A 16743-nucleotide genomic window follows, 5' to 3' on the forward strand; every position below is an offset into this window, starting at 1 on the left:
GGACTCAGACTGCTGTCACCATTAACCAGAAAACATCTCCTAGGAGGAAGTGGGAGGCTGAGGCCCCGTGCTCACCAAGCATCCCCCCACCAGGCCTTCCCTGGGTGCTTTGCCAAGAACGTGGCCTCTGGGTTCACTGAAATGAATGGAACGTCCGCAAGATTTATGTGTCTGCATGCTTTCTCCCCAGGCCTCGGCAGGCTCATTTCACACACACCCAGGACACAAGCACCAGGGGCACCAAACAAGTATGAAAAGAGACAGGCTAGAATCTTGCAACTATCAGATGTAGAAAGATGCTATTGACACAAATGTTAGGTTCGTGGTTTGAATCACCGATGGGAGCCTAACCCGGAATGCTGGTCAGGGGCGGAGAAGAGAGGGACAGGGCCCTTCCCTAACACTCACAGCCAGACCCTGCTCACAGCAGCCACACCTGTCTCCTAGGACCCACGCTTGACTGCAGGAGGTGGACCGTGACGGAGGTATGCAGTGAGAGCGGCAGGACCCAGAGGAAGGAAGGAGGGAGCTGCTCTTGAAAAGAGACCAAAACCACCGATGAAAGGTGAACAAGAGGTATTTGCCAGGCAGACCGGGTGAGACCGACAGCCTAGGCAAATGTCTCGTATGGGGTGGGAGGTTACGGTACCTCTGGAGCAGAGTACGTAGGGGCGCCCAAGAGCAGACGTGGCTGCAGGGACAGGCAGGAGGCTGACCATGGAGGGCTCTGGAGCCATACCCACCTGCTCTGAGGTTATACGGATGGATGCCCAGAGGATTGAGTGGAGTGATCGGGTCAGATTTGTGTATTTATTTACTTATTTATTCATTCATTCTTTGTTTTTGGCCGCACCATGCAGCTTGTGGGATCTTAGCTCCCCGACCAGGGATCCAATCTGTGCCCTTGGCAGTGAAAGTGCAGAGTCCTGACCACTGGACCACTAGGGAATTCCCAGATTTTTTTTTTAAAGAAGCTTGACCTCATGTTCCTTGTACTTTCAAATGACAACCTCAGTTTCCCCATCTCTCAAATGGGGATAATAGAACAATAATAGAACGTACCTCATGGGGCTGTGGTGCAGATTAAACGAGTTAATACAACCAGACATGCTTAGCCTCGTGCCCGGCACATGCATCGTAGCTACAGATCGGCATGACCTATTTTCTTGTCGTGTCACTGTTGTCATCATTCGTCAGGCCCGGGATGGCAGGCTCGGGAGCACGTGGCCTGTGCACTTGCGTTGATGGCCTCCTTGCTAAGGAAAGTCAGTGCTGCGCAGTGTGAAGCTGTTTACTGCACACGGACGCCAGGCCAAGGGGTGAATGGTGGCTTGGGCACCGCCCCCTGCAAGCTGGCCAAGCCGTGTGCCTGGACACGGGACCACACCCATCCAGAGAGCCAGCCGACACCCTTTTCCAATTTGCCAAGCCCTGCATTGGGAGAAGGGGCTGGGGGCTTTTCCTGATTCGTGCCTGATGTCCTGGGGTCCCCCTGGAGAGGTGCTGCCATTTGGGGTGAGGGCTGGAAGCGAAGAGGCATCTCAGAGTGGTGTTGGGGGCAGGGGCAAATTGGGAGGGAGGTCTGCCCCCTTGATTCCCCCAGGTCAAGGCCCCTTCCACGGAGGGGTCAGCTAGAGGCTGACCAGGGTCAGTTAGAGGCTCATGGAATTCCACATTAAAGGAGAACCCACAGAACTTCAGAAGTGAACGTTCCCAGCGTGTATCTCCTCCAGCCCCAGCCTGTGTGTCATGTTCGACACAGAACTTAGAGTCAAATAAACCTGTGTTCAGATCTCAGTGTCCCCAAGCCCCTGTGGCTGCGGCTTGACCCCCTAGGGCTCGGCTTTGTCATCTAGAACAGAGTGTGATGCTAACAGCTCCCCTGCACAGGGTAGACAAGAGCCTGACATGAACAAACACGCAGATGGCAACTAGCATGGTGCCTGGCACAGAGCAGACACCCCAGAAATGCCAGCAACGTGCCGTCCATCCAAGGTGGGGGAAACATGCACGAATACTTTCCACCGATACCTAAAATATGAAGGTCGAAATCTGGACAGAGGTTTCTTTTAATTAGCTAGCAGTGGGAAAGGTTGCTTCAGGAATGTGAGTGCCTGATGATTTCCCCAGGTGGTAGGGAAAAAATATGAAATGACAAAAACAAACCGAGAAACATTCTTGAGGGAAAAAGAGACAGAGAGTCCTGTTAATAGCACCACCTAAATATAGCAAAGTGTATTTTTGTAGATGGCAAAAATGGTGCCCAAACCGGGGAAGAAAATGCTGGTTCTTCCCAAATTTCCCAGCTAGCTCTTTCTTGAATCCAGGTGGCCAGGCACATCTGGAAGCTCCAGCTGACGAAGTGTCAGTGTGTCCACCTGACTTCTGGGCACCGTCCAATGCAGAGGGACAAAGCTTAACAATTTTCCAACCCTTCCCATAAAATCCAGTAGAGCGGCCCGACTGGGAAACCTGGTTCTTTCTCACCTGGTTGGGGAAGTAAGATCTCACAAGCCACCTGGTGTGGCCAAAAAAAAGAGAAAAACTTAAAAAGGAAAAGATGAACACGGCTCCACAAAGGGCCTTCCCCTTTGACCAATTTTGAGGCAGAATTTGGTCAAATCGCTTCACAAACATATGGGAGGCCTGGAGCCCCCCAAGCCCCTAATTGGGAACAGGTTAGCGGAGACATCCGCTGGGAGTCGCCATGTGGTCCCCAACAGCGGCCTTCCCCACCGAATTCTTTTGCTCTGATTCCCACATAAGCCATAACAACACCATGCAGAACCAATTACGCCCGGCTCCGAAGAGGAGGCCACAACTCTGGTCGGGGTGGCTGGAAGGGGACCCCCTGGGACGGCCTCCTCTGCGGGGGGCCACCCTGCTGTCAGTCCTGTGACCCGTCTGTGCCCGGAGCCCGCGCCTGCCCTCCCAGAGGAAAACCCCACAGCATTTATCATGAACTTGCTGAAAAGCTGGAGTGTTCCGTGGGTGACCAAGAAATTGATGACCCCAGAGCTGACCGCTGGTCGGGAGCCGCTGTGGCATCAGCCGTTTGGAAAGGGTGGGTGGTGGGTCCATTTATATTAAATGAGTGGAGAGTGGGGACTTCCCCTTCCAGATATCAATTTACAGCTGCAGAAAGGACCTTCAGTGCTGAATCCAAACGAGGTGTGGCATGGGGAGGCCAGGGTTTGGACGGGTGGGAGCTGCTGGGTGGTGGGAGCTGTCTGGCATCCGAGTGCTCTATCAGCAAACATCTGCGGGTGCCAACGTCAGGTTCAAAGCCTGGCTCCACCGTTGACCGGCTGTGCGATCTTGGGCCAGCGACTTAGCTGAGTAGGGCCTCGATTTCTCACGCGCAAATAGGTGTAATCATAGTGTGCAGCCCACAAGCCTTTGTCAGGATTCAATGAAATAATCCAAGCAAAATGCTTAGGATACGGCACAGATGCAGCAAGCGTTAGCTACTATGAAGATTCTACCAGGGCTTCCCTGGTGGCGCAGTGGTTGAGAGTCCGCCTGCCGATGCAGGGGACGCGGGTTCGTGCCCCGGTCCGGGAAGATCCCACATGCCGCGGAGCGGCTGGGCCCGTGCGCCATGGCCGCTAAGCCTGTGCGTCCGGAGCCTGTGCTCCGCAACGGGAGAGAGGCCACAACAGTAAGAGGCCCGCATACTGCAAAAAAAAAAAAAAAAAAAAAAAAAAACCACACTGAGCTCGTTAGCTTTGTCCTTTGGGTGTCTTGGGCAGACTGGTAGAAGCCGGTTAGGGAAATGGGGATATGCACTCCCCCGGAAAATATTTAGTTCCTAGCTGCCTTCTAAGAACAAAGCAAAGGAGCAAACGCATCCAAGTTTGTTGTTCATCAGAGCCCCCTGAGGCTGCAACAGGTGGCCTCCCAGCACTCGGAGACACTGGTCCAGTCCCAAGGTGCCAGTTCTAGGTGAGGGGGGGGGTTGGGCCAGGGTCATCTGTGCCCCGCACCGTGAGTTCCAAACGCAAAGCCCAGGTGAAAGGCTATTAAGAATTGGAAAGGGGGTGCGGGAGAGCTTGCGGCATGCCTCATCTGTCCGATGCCCAGCACTGCCCGTCTGCTGTCCTGCTAAGGCACTGGCAGCTTCCCCAGACCACAGGCATTGGTCCATCCTTTTGGCCTTTTCAAGGCTCAAGATTTTCTCAAGCTGGCCCTGCCCCTCTCTGCTCCCTCCTTCTGGAAACTTTCCTTTCAGTCATTCCTAACTACCCATCCTGGAGCCCCACCTGGCAGGGACAGCATCTGGGTCATCTCCATGTGCCAGAATCCTGCCACCAGACCATCAGTTCCATTATCCAGGACGTGGTGGACCGGAAGAAGGGGAACAGTCTCCCCCAGGGTGTCCTAGTCTCAGGGCAGTTTCTGGAAGGTCCCCTCTTGTGTTAAACCCTAGGTATGGGTTGATATTTTTGTTTATTTACATTTTTCTTGGAAGGTGGGGTTCAAGTGGAGAAACCGATGGATTTGCACTCCAGTTCAGTTCTCAAAAAAGGCCATGGCCAAATGGAATCTATGTGGGTTTCTCCAAAGATCACTTTGGCTGGAGGGGTAGGGAGTGGCTGTCAGAGGTGGACAAGGAGAGGCTGCTGCAATGCTCCAGACTCTGGAGGAGGACCCCAAACCAGGACAGGGACCAGGGGGCTGGGGAAGAGGGGACCAAATCAGAGAGCAAAGGGCCAGCACTTGATTGATGTGAGAGCAGCATGGGCGGTGGACGGGGGAGACGGGGAATGATTCCCAGCTTTCCTGCCCAGGACGAGGTGGTGCCTTTCATCAGTGTGGAATCTGAATATAGCAGAGCAGTTCTGGAGAGAATGATGAGTTCAGTTTGGACGTGTTGAGTTTGAGATGCATGTGGACATCCAGGTGGCGAGCTCTAGTGGCAGACGAGAAAAGCTGGAGGTAGGTGCTGGAGGCGTAATCTGGGCCGTGGGGTATTTACTACCAACTGGTGATGCCTTCCCCCCATCCACTTCATCCCAGTCTTCCTGATGCCTGGATAGAAGAGTGTTGCAACATCCCGAGGTGATTTATAGGGAAAACGTCTTGTGTGTTTGTTTCTCAGCACTGCCTTCCAAGTGGGAATCTAAAACCCCACATTCTGATCCTAAGTGTAATTTCCAGTCATTTCCACCGACAACATTTGGTTCTTATTATCAAAAGATACTCACACAGATGTAGCATTAAAAATCTTGGCTTCGATGGATAAAGAAAACAAGATAATCTAAAGTACTGCAGCAACTCTCAGACATTTACGATTCCAAGAAATGGTTGTTGGATAACTGCTCTAGAATATCCACTTTCCAGTGTGTTTCTGGGTGGAAGAAAGCCAGCCCTTTGGTAAATTTCAGGCCGTTCATCTGAACCTTCAATCAGGAATGTCCTAGGGCCTTAGATGGTGAATTAGGCATGGGCCTTTCCCCTTGGTGTCTCCAGACCCGACACACATCCAGGCACACAGACAATGCTCACTAAGGGTTTGTTGACTGAAAAAAGAAACAGCTGAATACCGTAAGTCAGGACATGCTAGGTTTTCTCATTTGACATTTCCTTTCAAAGGTTCCGAGGGCTTAAATTACAGGGAAAGGAAGCTTCTGTAAGTCAGAAATGGAAACATATTTATGCGGAACTGATGTTTTGAACTTTAATGGAGAACTTTATCTTTCCTGTGTCAAATTCTATATTAGTGGTTTGGGGTCCCCTCAAGCATCGGTAATTAGTAGAGGGCTCCTCGTTCGTGAGTCCTGGTTATCCCCAAAGTATATTTTTTACGTAGTAATAGCTAACATTTATGAAGTACTTCTTACGTGCCAAGCACTTTAACAAATTATCTCGTTTAATTCCCACAACAATTCTGGGACGATGATATGCTTATTATCCTCATCTTGCAGTCATGGTGACTCGGCCTTGGGAAACGTAGGCCATTTTTCCAAGGGCCCACGGCTAGTGGGAGGCAGAGCTGGTATTTGAGACTAAGGAATGTGACCCCGCGGCCCAATTACTGACTGTTCCTGTTTCTGAGCCAACGGTGAGCCGGGGGTGGGTGGGATGGGCCTTCACGAACATTCATCTGCTTACTCCTTTCGGGAACCCTGAGAGATAGGTCGTGTTCTGAACCCACTTTACAGCTGGGGAAACTGAGCCTCACAGAGGTGAAGCCGCGTGACATGACAGAGGCTGAACCTGGGTCCAAGGACGCCAGCATGCCCCTTTGTCTTCCCACCGGCCCCAGGACTCTGCTCCTCCCTCTGTAGCCCCTGATTCTCCCCAGTGCCCGAGACTTAGTCTCTGTTAGACAGCAGGTCTCCATCGGGTCCCCCAGGGGCACTCAGTCTGAGAGGGGTCAGCCTCAGCCCTGGGAACCTCCAGGACCCTCCGGGGCCTCAGTGCAATTGTGGCCGCACCATGCGCAGCTCAGGGGGCAAAAGAGATGGACCACGTGCCGCTAATACCACGTGAAGGGAGCCTGGATCCCGGTACCCGTCCTTCCTTTCTGCATCTCCCGTGCTGTTCGTCCTGTGCACACGGCCACATGAACAGAATCGAGAGACTGATCCAATCCCGTCCCTCTTAGGAGGTTTGCTCGCTTAGCAGGTCTGAGTCAAGGGAAGCCTCTCTTCCTCCCCGTGTGGTGCCCCGGGGACCAGCCAGTCCCCTGTCCCACCCACCCAGCCCAGGAGAGAGGACTGGGCTCCCCGAGAACAGCCTGAAATCATCCAGGATGCTGCCAGCTGCGGCTCGAGCACCCAGAGCCCATTCTCACTGTCTGCCCTCCACCGCATCGTGGTGTCATGGGGTCCAGGAGCGGCGGTTTACGGAAGCCTCTGTGCACCAGGCCTCTGCCCATCAGCCCATCAGTGAGCAGGTTTATCTCCAATATACAGATGGACGGCGGAATCCAAAGTGGGCTTTGGGACCACACAGCCCAGATGCCCATCCCGGCTCAGTACTGCCTGGCTTTGAGCAAATCCCTTCACCTCTCGGAGCCCCAGTTTGTTCATCTCATCAGCAAAATGGGTGCCCTCCAGGGGTTCTTGACCTGGGCCCACAGATTCCTGAGAGATCCTTGGAAAGGGTGGAGGGGGTTCCATAAAAGAGGATGGGGAACAGTTACCTCTTTATTTCAACCAACCTATAACTGAAATGTGGCGTTTCCTTCCACCATGAAGGCACAGAGCTTCCAGAGGAGTGTTAGTAGCACCTGTGACCTGTCATCAATTAATGGCTGTGGCTACTTCGAAATTACAATCACTGGGCTTCCCTGGTGGCACAGTGGTTAAGAATCGCCTGCCAATGCAGGGGACACAGATTTGAGCCCTGGTCCGGGAAGATCCCACATGCCGCGGAGCAACTAAGCCCATGCACCACAACTACTGAGCCTGTGCTCTAGAGCCCACAAGCCACAACTACTGAAGCCCGCGTGCCTAGAGCCCGTGCTCCGCAACAAGAGAAGCCACCGCAATGAGAAGCCCGCGCACCGCAACAAAGAGTAGCCCCTGCTCGCTGCAACTAGAGAAAGCCCACGCGCAGCAACGAAGACCCAACTCAGCCAAATAAGTAAATAGATAATTAATTAATTAAAACAAAATTACAATCACCATTAGATCTGTCACCGGTCTTGCTGTTTAATGCGTTCATTTGTCAGTGCCCTTCCTGAAGTGTGTGTCTCAGAGGAAAGGAGCCCTCAGCTGGCCAGCGGGGTCTGTCTCAGCTCCTCAGCTGCATGAGGTCCCTCTGTGCGCACAGCCTGCCCGCCTGATCGGTTAAACCACCTGTCGCCCAGCGTCTCCTGCATGGAGGGGAGGGTTTGGAAAAGGACTAACTCTTTTTTTTTGATTAATTGAAGTGTAGCTGATTTGCTATGTAGTGTTAATTACTGCTGTACAGCTAAGTGACTCAGTTATACATGTATATATATTCCTTTTCATATTCTTTTCCATTATGGTTTATCCCAGGACTTTGAATATAGTTCCCTGTGCTATACAGTAGGACCTTGTTGTTTATCCATCCTATATACACCAGTTTGCATCTGGTAATTCCAAACTACCAATCCTTCCCTCCCCCACCCCCCTTCCCCCTTGGCAACCACAAGCCTCTTCTCTATAGGATTGACTCTTTAATGCCCAGTGCAGGCCTCTCCTGGTAGGCTCAGCCCAACATCCTTTTGGAGGAAGGCATCCATTTTGGTAACAGAAACTCCTTCAAACAGTTCCTCGGTTCCCAAACCTTGGCATCACCCTTGACCCCTCTTCCGATCTGTCATCATGTCTATTTGCTCCATCTCTAAATTTGTCCAGAGGCATGTCACTTCTCTCCACGTCTGCTGCTTCACCCGGGTCCAAGCTACCATCGTCGCCTGCCTGGATCATTACCGCGGGCTCCCTGATCGGGCCCAGCTTCATCATTGCCCGCCCCACCCCCCCGCCATGCTTGTCTCACCACAGCAGCCAGAGAAGCCATTCAACATGCAGGTCAAACTGTTCCTCGCTAAAAACCCTCCAGAGGCACCAGTCTGACTCCCAGTAGAAGTCACAGTCCTTGCAACCTGGACCGTCACTGAGAATCCAGCTCCCCCCACCCCTCCCCCTCCCCCACTGTGCTCCAGCCATGCCAGCCTCCTGGACCACCCAAGCATCGTCCCTCCTCAGGACCTGTGTGCTTGCTGTTCCCTCTGCCTGGAAAGGTTTTGGTCCTCACACCTTCAGGTTCTTCTGTCAATGTCTTCTTCTTGCTGAAGCCTTCCCTGGGGTAGTGGGCACTGTGACGTGCGGTCCTGACCCCTCTTCAGGAGCGAAGGACTTGTCCCCTGGCTGCTGGGAGGTGCCCTCGGCTCTCAGCCCCTTTGAGGACTGTCTCAGCTGAAGAAAACCTCCTGTTCAAGCACATGCATCCTTCCAAGGCAGCCTCATCCGATGCTGGTGAACATGGGGGATTTGAGACAATTCTGAAGGCTCATCTGTGTCCAGAACTCCATGGGGCGCTGGCTGAGTTCTTCGGCTTCAGTCACAGCTCAACTCCTCCCAAAGCCCAATCCTGCTTCCTTCCCTTCCTCCTGCATATGTGGATTCCAACTGTCCTCCCCAATAAATACCCCCACGCGAATCCCCAAATCAGCACCTGCTTCCCCGGGAACTCAGTTATCCCGGTCACCCAACCTAAAATCGCAGAGCTTCTCCCCAAATTCACACTCCCTCAGCCCTTCCTTCCCTGCTCGTCAGCACCCATCACCACCTACAACCACAGATTCACTTGTTGATTGTCTTTCCTCCCACCAGAATGTAACCTCCATAAGGACAGGAACTTGTTTTGTTTTGGCCTTTCATGGCCCAGAACAGTACCTGGCACCATAATCGCCCACTCAGAATTTGCTGAGTGAACGAGTGAGTGAACAGCTACACCATCCTTGACTTGTAGTCAACAAATTCCTCCAAATCCTTTTCTCACACTCTGTCGACTATGACATTCCAAGTTTGTGTAATTGATTTCGGGGCCTGATTCCAGATCTCGACAACCTGTCACGGCTACATTCCATCCTGCTGATTGTGTCGGTCCTGCTTCTGACTCTAATCCCCTGGAGAACTGAGAAGCATACATTTTGGAGCTTCGTCCCAGTCACCATCAAAAATGCTGCATAGAACAAAGTAGCTCTCACAGCCATATTCTCGGTAGCATTTCTGTCTGCTTTTGTTGATCTTATCTGCGTACTGATTTGCTTGTTTATTTCCGTCCCCTCGTTAGCCTACACATCTTGGTAACGGCTGCAGCCCAGGGCCTAGCACTGTGCCTGGCATATTACAGGCTCTTGATACACAAGCATCAGATGAATGAACGTCTCTCCCCCTTACAGAATGTGACTTTGAATCTGCCAGAAGAGGCTTTTGGCATTAATACGTGAGTATCCCATCCCAGGGCTGGGATATGAGCATGAGGGTCGTGTTGTGCTGGTCTCTTGGCCCTATCACCCCCAGGAAGTGGATGTCACATTTCCACACCCAGGCCTCGCTGGTTAGGCTCTCTGACCCCTTGGGGCACCTCTCAGGGACCACTGTAGGGACATGCTGCCTGGTACTCCCTGTGGCTCCCAGGAATGCTGGTCCTTGGACTTCCAGTGCCATCCCCCGGATCTCTAACAGAAGCGCCGCGGAACTGAGCCGCGGATCTCTCTGTTATCAACCAAGCCACTATGATTAGGAAACACCGTGTGCCTGGACTGTCATTTTCCCCACACTGAGATTTTCCCCAGCAACTCCTCAATCATCACACAAACAAGACCCCGGTGGGTTCACCCACTTACTCTCTAGACGTGTCCTGAGTATGTCAGGACACTGGGTGGACCTGCTCAGGCTCAGGCTATGAAACTCACGCCCCACACATCATCAATCTCATTCAACAAATACATGTCATGTACCGTTCAAGGATCCGGGAACAGTAGCGAATAAAGTCAAGTCCCTGCCCTTTAGGAACGTACATTTTAGCGGCAGGGGATCAATATACACATCAGGTGATATATGCCACGGAGAAAAATAAAGCAGGAGAGGAGGGAGGCGCCATGGAGGAGGGGTGTTGCCCTTTTACTTAGGGGGCAGGAAAGGGCCTCACTGAGAAGGTAACTCTTGAGATGAGTCCCCAAGGAAGTGATACAGTTGGCCACAGGGATACTCCGAGAAAGAGGATTTTAAACTGAGGGAATAGCCGGTGCAAAGGCCCTGAGGCAGGAGTGTAATTGGCATGCTCAGTGGAGAGCAGGGAAGTGAGGACGGCGGAGCAGAGTGAACAAGGGGGCGGGGGCGTGCGCAGGAGAGGAGGTGGGAGAGACCGCGGACAACAGGGTCAGATGGGGCTCAGAGACAACTGGCTCCACTCTGAGTGAGCTGGGAGCCATGGGAGGGTTTGAGTGAAAGGACAGACAGACAGTCTGACTTGCATTCTCACTTGGTTTCTGGGGCTATTGTGTTGAGAAGGAATGTGCAGACAAGGGGAGAAGCAGGGGTACCAGTGAGGAGATAAGGGCTTGGACAAGGGGTTAGCCATGAAGGTGGTAAGAAGCAGTCAGATTGTTTATATATTTTGAAGTCCAGCCAACAGGATTTGCTGACAGCATTGGACATGGGATGTGAGAAAGAGAAAATCCAGGGATGAATCCATCCTTTTTGGCCTGAGCAGTTGGAAGAATAGGATTGCCATTGACTGAACTGAAAAAGAGTGTGAAGGAACAAGTTTGGGATAGAGCTGCTTGGACACATTCATTCTGACCGTCTGTTAGACAGCCAGTTGAAGCTATCAAGTCGGCATTTGATGCTGAGCCTGGGATTCAGGGCCAAGGTCGGGCTAGAGAGATACATTGGCAAGCTGTCCCCCATCTCCAGTTTCTGGGGTTCTGCTAATCATACTTCCGGGCACTCTGTCGGGGGTTCAGCCTGTGGGACTTGGGGGTCAATGCCTGGCTCCATGTGTAACTGGCTTCAGGACCTTGGGAAAGTCAGTCCCATTCTCTGAGTCTCGGTTCCTCAACTGGGAAATAAAACTAGCAATAATACACTAGTTTCATGAAGGTTTTAATCACCGAATATAGGCTGTGCCAGTGTTGTGCTGACCTCACAGAGCAGCAGCCATGGATGCCGTTATATTTTGCTGGGCATGTTTATTGTTGTTGCAAACCCACTGCCCTCTGGGCCTCTGGTTAACTCTGAGCCATGTCCCCCTGGCCACAGTGATGGGGACCAGAGATGGGGCCTTGACCTCCGCACTGCTGATTTGAAAGGATGTCCTGGTCTAATCAGACTCCCTGGGCATGAATTTGAGTTGGGGATGAGGAAATTGGGGCCATCAGTGGTGGGTCTGGAGCCGAAAGGCCATTCTGGGTCACTTCCCATGTGAGCAAGCCAAGGACAGAGTGACCTTGAGTGAGAGACTTCGTGGTGGCTGGTTGGATCCTGCTGTCATCCCAGGGAGGCCCAGATGGCCGTCAGGCCTGTGCTCAGCCTCCTTGAATTCCCACTGGACATCCAGCCAACAAAGGCGTATCTGTTGAGCCCAGGAGCCTCAATGGGAACCTTACGGGGTGATGAGTTCACGGCTCAGCCTGCTGTGGAGGAGATGGGCCCGGCTGCTTCTTTCTCCAATGGGCTCTGGAATGTTCCGTCCCCAACAATCGTGGACGATGGGGTTGAAGTCTCTTTGGGCGCTGTTAAAACAAGTGTGTTTTGAAAGCTTTCTAGAACTTCTGGTAAAAAGCAAAGAGCTGTGAAATCACAGGCATTCCATTTTCCCACATCTCTATCCATGTCCACATTCTGGGGCCATAACCAGCACTGGGAATTGGCCACGGAGGCACTGGATTCATCCCTCGCTTGGCAAAAGGAAAGAAGGAAGGCAGGGACTGCGCTGGTGGCGCAGTGGTTAAGAATCCGCCTGCCAGTGCAGGGGACACAGGGGTTCCAGCCCTGGTCCGGGAAGATCCCACATGCCGCGGAGCAACTAAGCCCGTGCACCACAGCTACTGAGCCTGCGCTCTAGGGCCCGCGAGCCACAACTACTGAGCCCACTTGCCACATGTACTGAAGCCCGCGCACCTAGAGCCTGTGCTCCGCAACAAGAGAAGCCACCGCAATGAGAAGCCCGCGCACCGCAACGAAGACCCAACGCAGCCAAAAATAAATAAATAAATATATTTTTTAAAAAAAGAAGGAAAAGAAGGAAGGCAGACCTAACAGCCACAGGATGGGCAAAACCAGCTTGGCCGGCCCTGGGCAGAGGGGTGGCTAGTTTCCAAGATGGGGCAGCGTGAACCTGGGGGCAACGGCGGGGCCTCTGCGTGGTTGTGGAAAGCACAGAGGGAGGCCCCACCCTACAAGTGCTTCCTCCGTGTAGCTCCGTCTTGCTCTCACTAGGCTCCTTCCAAATCCTTTCATCAATGTCTTAACGTCATGTGGACACATCGCACACGATCAGGAAGACGCCTCGTTCGGAAAATGTACCCGAGGCGCCAGCTCCATACTCCCCACCACCCCACCCCGCCCCGCCATGTACCTGCCTGTGACCAGGAGAGAAGCATGGGGACCAGTCACCGCCTCAGTGCGCCGATGCTGTAAAGTGGCTGTCGCAGCCCGTTACACCCACAGCCTCCAGAGCAGCCCCGTCTACCTGCCTGGAGAGACCAGAGGCACACGGGGAAACGAGGCGGCCGGGGGTCGGGGCCCTGCGGAGGGCTGGCGCATGCGAGGCAGAAACGCCACCTGCTGGTGGACTTCAGCATGGGCAGCTGGCAGCCAGCTCGTTTCCCACTGTCTGGTAGCAGGTGTGTTAAGGCCCCTGCTTTTGCTGTCTGGCTGGGGGCTGGGGTGAAGTGGGGTCTCGGTGCTTTTTTCTTTACACTTCCATCATTCAAAAAAAAATTGCCTCGTGCCCTTTGCAGCCAACGCCCCTCCCCTGACCTAGGCAAACACAGAATATTTCTGCGCACTGTAGAACTTCACATATAGACAATTGTATTTGTGTACTTTTTGGGGCCTGCTACAATGTTTCTGACTACAGTTCTGATTCATCCATTTTGTTGGGTATATTAGTAATTTGTTTCTTTTAATCGGTGAGTGGTATGGGTGTCACATTTGTTTACCTGATCACCTGGCGATAGACATTTTTGTTGATTCCAGTTTGGGGTTATTATGAATAAAGATGCTACGGACACTTCTGTAAACGTCTTCTTGTGGACATATGTTTTCATTTCTCTTGGAATAGTTGGTCATAGGGTAAATGTATGGTTACTTTGTTAGATGTTAACTACATGGTTAAATGTAGAGTTAAATGTTAGCTTTAAATGTTTATGGTTAATTTTGTGAAAACTGCCTCTTTTCCACCAATAATGGATTAAAGTTCTAGTTGCTCTGTATCATGGTCATCATTTGGTATGGTTGTTTGTTTTTTTTTAACTTTAGCCATTCTAGTGCCTATGTAATGGTATCTCATGGGCTTTTGAAACACTGAGATATAATTCACATACCATAATATTCACCCTTTAAAAATGTACAACTCAGCGGGTTTTAATATATTCAGAGTTGTGGAACCTTCACCACTATTTAGCTTCATAACATTTTCATCACTCCAAAACCCTTTAGTTCCTGGCAGAACACTAATCTACTTTCTGTCTCTATGGATTTGTGTATTCTGGAAAGTTCATACAGATGGAATGACAAAGTGTGGCCCTTTGTGTCTGGGTCCTTTCACTTAGCGTACTGTTTTCAAGGTTCATCCGCATTGTGGCGTTTCACAGGACTTTATTCCTCTTTGTGGACAAATATTCTGTTGTATGTATACACACACACATTTTGTTTATTCATTTCGTTGTCAATGGACATTTGGGTTGTTTTCAGTTTTTGGTTATTGTGAATAAGGCTGCTCTGAGCATTCATGTACAAGGATTTTTTGGTGTTTTTTTTGTTTTTTCTGGCTGCACCGTGCAGCATGCAGAATCTTAGTTCCCGGACCAGGGACTGAACCCTCAACCCCTGCATCGGGAGCACAAGGTCTTAACCACTGGACTGCCAGGGAGGTCCCATGTACAAGTTTTTGTATGGGCATGTTTCTACTTCTCTTGGGCATATACCTAGGAGTGGAAAAAAAAAAAAAAAGAGTGAGCATACGGGTGTGAATTCTCAAAGACCACCATCATCATCACTATCACCATCATCACCAACCATCATCACCAGCATCACCATCATCATCACCAGCAACGCCACCATCATCACCACCATCACCATCATCTTATCACCATCATCGTCATCACCACCGTCATCACTATCACTGTCTCAGCCACGGTGAAGACTCACTGGTCTCTAGCAATCTCTCTATCCCTAAGAGTGTAGCCACCTTCCAAGTTTTCAGATTAATGCTGAGGTCTCAATGTTGACGCTCACCCTTTACGAGGGTCTCTCATCTTCCTTCTGATTATTAGTCCCCAGAACTTGGGTTTCTGTTATCAGTCTTTGCCACCAGGGCAGCCCCAGCTTCTTTTTTTCGTTACCGTTCACTGTTCTGGTTTCAGTCCACTGTTCCTTCTTGTGCGTGTGTAACTTTTTCATGGTTTCATTTACCCTCTTGTGAGCTCAGCCATGCATATAAAATGCTGGCTGTAACTTGTTCAGGATCTAGCTGAATTGTAGTGGACGGACTTTTTAGGATATTTAATCTGCCGTACACATCATTCCTCTGGGAGCAGAAATCTGTGAAGAATGGGGACGATAATCCTGACCTCTGAGGATTGTTGCAAGGAACCAAGATCTGTAAAAGGAAGGTACTTAGCATAGTGCTTGTCACAGATGCAGCCTGCCTGCAGTATCCATTCTGAAGTGGGAGGTAGACCAAAGCACTGAATACAACATGACGCACTGTTTACTCTTCAACAAAGACAAAAGTTAGGCCAGGTGCCCGGGACAAAAGCACCACCTCAGTCTGTGGGGCTTGTGTGCTTGAGCTGGGCCTCTCTGTGGCTAGATGGCCTGAGCACTAAAGCAGGAGTCAGCATGACCCAGGCTTGGATCCCTGCTCTTCTCTTCTCATGCTGTGACATTATTGATCTCTCTAAACCTCAGTCACCTTAACTGTGAATCAAAGTAATAGACAACTGCCTATCTCACAAGTTGGTTGCAAGGATCCAATGACATTATGTCAGTGACACTTGTCTACAATGCAGCATGTAGATGTCAGAGGTTATTAGGCAGGTAGAACTGGAGAGAGGGAGGTGACGTCTTGAGGCTACGGAGCTCTGTGTCCATGAAATGGGGCTGGCTGGTAGTGTTACCAAGTCCAAGCTCATACTGGCTTGATGGGCCAATATATTGAGAGACAAGTTGTTGGGACAGGGAATAGCAACTTTGTTTGAAAAGCCAGCGTATTGAGAAGACGGTGGACTCATGTCCCAAAGACCCATCTTGCCTGAGTTAGAATTCAGGCTCCTTTTATACGAAAAGGGGAGTGGGGTAAAGTCAAGCATTTCCTGGTTCCCATCAGCCTCCGGAGAGGAGGTGTTCATTTCTTCCTCCCTGCAGTCATTCACAGGTGGCCCCGCTCTGGAGGCTTCCTGTGAGCTAAACAGAGGTATTTTAGCTTAACGCTCATTACCTGGGAGGCAGGGTTCCCAGAGATGGGCCACCATGTATAATTTAAGCTTATAGGCAACATCCCTTTAGTGATGAACTTGTAATAGAACACAAAGGTTCTTCCCCATTACAGTAGCAAGGGTGGTAGGGAACACTAAGGGTAGGGAGACTGATGGTGATTCAGCTTATCTGGGTTTGAAACCAGCTCCCCCCATTACTAGCTGTTTGACCTCCAGCAAGTTGATGACTTCTCTGCTCTTCAGCTTCCTCATGTGTAAAACCAGGATAAACAGCGATCATGCGGTTGTCGAGACGAGCTGATATTCCATGTAACACACTTCACTGAGTTCCTGCCTGGCACATAGTAGGTGTTGGATTAGCAGGAACCGTTCCTATAATGGGGGATATTTGGAAGCCAAAGGAGTGTGGCGTAAGCATAACTGGGCTGTCAAAGATTCTGGAGGAACGTTTTACACTCTAACTATGTGAAATGTGTGAAATTGGATACGTGGGCTGCAATTTGCATATTTGGAAAACAGACAAAAGCAAGAGAAAAACACTCAGCAGGGGCAGGAAGATTCGCCAAAAGTTTTAAAAATAATTGCGTCAAATG

At 51.1% G+C, this 16743-nt stretch overlaps 2 long non-coding RNA genes across 3 annotated transcripts; both read left to right on the forward strand.

Moving 5' to 3' along the window:
• The first annotated feature begins 221 nt into the window (after positions 1–221).
• On the forward strand, positions 222–8543 carry LOC117314095 (uncharacterized). Of its 2 annotated transcripts, XR_012324145.1 has the most exons (5): positions 222–318; positions 448–565; positions 4791–4938; positions 5928–6064; positions 7206–8543. It is a non-coding gene; the product is annotated as an uncharacterized lncRNA (long non-coding RNA). The 2 variants fall into 2 exon arrangements; XR_004528759.2 differs by having other exon boundaries at positions 4791–6064.
• Positions 8544–8753: 210 nt separating this feature from the next.
• LOC141275947 (uncharacterized) lies at positions 8754–13736 on the forward strand. The gene is made up of 2 exons (XR_012324648.1): positions 8754–9927; positions 11110–13736. It is a non-coding gene; the product is annotated as an uncharacterized lncRNA (long non-coding RNA).
• The last annotated feature ends 3007 nt before the right edge of the window (positions 13737–16743 follow it).

This window comes from Tursiops truncatus, chromosome 11 (genome assembly GCF_011762595.2).
Source record: "Tursiops truncatus isolate mTurTru1 chromosome 11, mTurTru1.mat.Y, whole genome shotgun sequence".
Taxonomy (NCBI): Eukaryota; Metazoa; Chordata; class Mammalia; order Artiodactyla; family Delphinidae; genus Tursiops; species Tursiops truncatus.